Genomic DNA, 2,500 nt, shown 5'->3' on the forward strand with positions numbered 1-2,500 from the left:
TAGTTTTCCTCAAGGATCTTCCGTAAATGATGGCATCCCCTCTGATACTTATTTGGGCGACCAGTTCAAGTTACGTTTGCCTGGAATAGATCGGCTCGTTGTATTTATTCTCGCTAAAGGCCGTAACTGTCTTGTTTTTAGGAAAGACTTACGCCATGCTTATAGACAGTTTCCTCTCGATCCCAAGGACTATAGTTTACTCGGCTTTTGTTATCAAGGAAAATTTTACTTCGATACTTGTTGTCCCTTTGGCTTACGCTCATCGGCCCTGATTTGTCAGCGCACAACTCAAGCGGTCGTACATATCTTCAATGAACAGGGATTTTCAGCGGATGTGTGATCCTCGATGACTTTTACGGAGCTGAATATCCGTCTCTTGTTAGTCAGGCATTTTCGCAACTCGGTCAGTTATTTCAACAAGTCGGTTTAGATTCTTCTCCCAAGAAAGACACGCCCCCTTCGACCTCCATGATCTGTCTCAGGATTTTAGTTGATACGGAAGCCTTTACTATCGAGGTCCCCGATTCATGTCTTGAGGAGTTACGAACGAACTTACAATCTGGCAAAAATCTTCATTTTTTACCAAGAAGCAGATTCAATCCCTTCTTGGGAAGCTCTCGTTTGTCACAGCGTGTGTCAAGCCTGGTTAATTATTTATGGCCAGACTCCTTAAGAGTCTTCGCGAGTGCAAGCATGCAGCTAGTTACCGGTATCCCATCTCCGCTACTATCCTTTTGGACATTCAATGGTGGCTTGAGTTTCTTCCACGCTATCGCCGCATTTCACTTATCAAGCCTTTTCTCTGGGATTTTGAGAGTCTCAATTTTTCTACCGATGCTTGCCTTCAAGGAGGCGCTGCCACTTGTCAAACGGAGTGCATCAGTTTTGTCTTCCCCGACTGCATTTCTATGTCTTCTCTTCATATAAATGCACTAGAACTTTTCACGATAGTTGTCGCTCTTAAACACTGGGCCCCTCAGTTACAAGGTCGCAAATTCATCGTTGCATGCGATAACTCTGCTGCAGTCGCGGTCATCACGTCCAATGCGTCGAAAGATCCTTTTATGCAGCGCTGTCTACAACAAATGTGGTTCACCGCCACTCTCATCGATTTTTAAGTTCGCGCACTACATCTTCCAGGGAGACACAACCAGTTTGCGAACTATCTTAGTCGTTGGCATTCCGATCCTTTAGCTCGTGATAGTTTCTACTGTCTTTGTAATGACTCCGGTCAGGTTTTCCAGTTTCAAGATGTTGACTCTGTTTTTCTTTCGACGTTGCATGACAATGTTTTTATCTAGTTTTTTTGTTTTTGTTTTTCATTTCTAGAGCTGCCAACATCATCAAGTCAACGTCTTTCTACAGATGTTTCTCACGTCAATTTGCAGTCTTTAGTTGCACGTCTCGTCAACTTGGCTCACACAACGTCTAAACAGAAGAACATAGCAGCTCATATTCGTAGTTACCAGACTTTTTGTGAACTGAGGGCTATTCAGCCTTTTCCTATCAATGTTGAATCCATCAGCTTATATATCGCATATTTAGTTGCTCAGAAACGAGCATACGGTACTGTAAACATCTACGAAAGCTCTAGCAGTTTTATGTGAACAAAGTTATGTTTACGGTAGTAATCCGTTTGAAAATGATGTAAGGGTTGATTTTACCAAATGTTTCAATCCAAATATGACCGGCATTGATGTTGAACCTTCTTTAGATTTGAGTGCGAGAGATTGTGATAGATATTCCAAAATAGCTAAATGAATGAAAAGACGTAGAGAGCGAGAGCCATCCAGATTATCAGTGAGGAGGATTATAAGGTCCATGAAAACAAGAAAAGCCAGATGCAAACTGAAAGGTATAATAAGGAAATCTATTCCTAAATCTTCCAGATTGTACAGCTTAGCTGCTGACTATAAGTTCTGGTATGTAAGGTACCTTAACAGATCTGACTGTTTTTTCTCAAAATTTGTGAATCTAAACATAGTAACCACAAAGAAGCTGTTAGGAAAAAGCAAACAAGCAAATAATCCTTTTTTAGCTAACCATAAAACAACAAAATCAAGTAGCCAAATTGAAAGATTTTGTGTGAAAAGAATAAAGGTCTTGACATCAGGTGATATTGAACTAAATCCAGGCCCCCAACAAGGTGTCAATAGTGAAACTACATTGTCAGTAGGATCCACCATGTTGTTGAGCTTTCGATTACATCAGCTGGGATTGAGACCCCAAGATGTTGGGGGTGCAGGTGACTGTTTTTTCAGAGCCGTTTCACATCAGTTATATGGTGATCCAAGTTATCACTGGTATATTAGACAAGCTGCAGGTATTCATTATCTGAGGGAAAATCCAGAGCGTTTTATTGAAAGCAATACCCAGAATTCATGGAACGAAAACTTGACAAATATGTCACTGCAAGGTTTAGGGTGTGATGCTGTCATTGTACAAGCAGTTTCAGTCACAAAATGTGAGAATTCATATTGGAGAATCCCATGAAAATTCT

Source organism: Montipora capricornis, chromosome 6, assembly GCF_036669925.1.
Source record: "Montipora capricornis isolate CH-2021 chromosome 6, ASM3666992v2, whole genome shotgun sequence".
Classification (NCBI taxonomy): Eukaryota; Metazoa; Cnidaria; class Anthozoa; order Scleractinia; family Acroporidae; genus Montipora; species Montipora capricornis.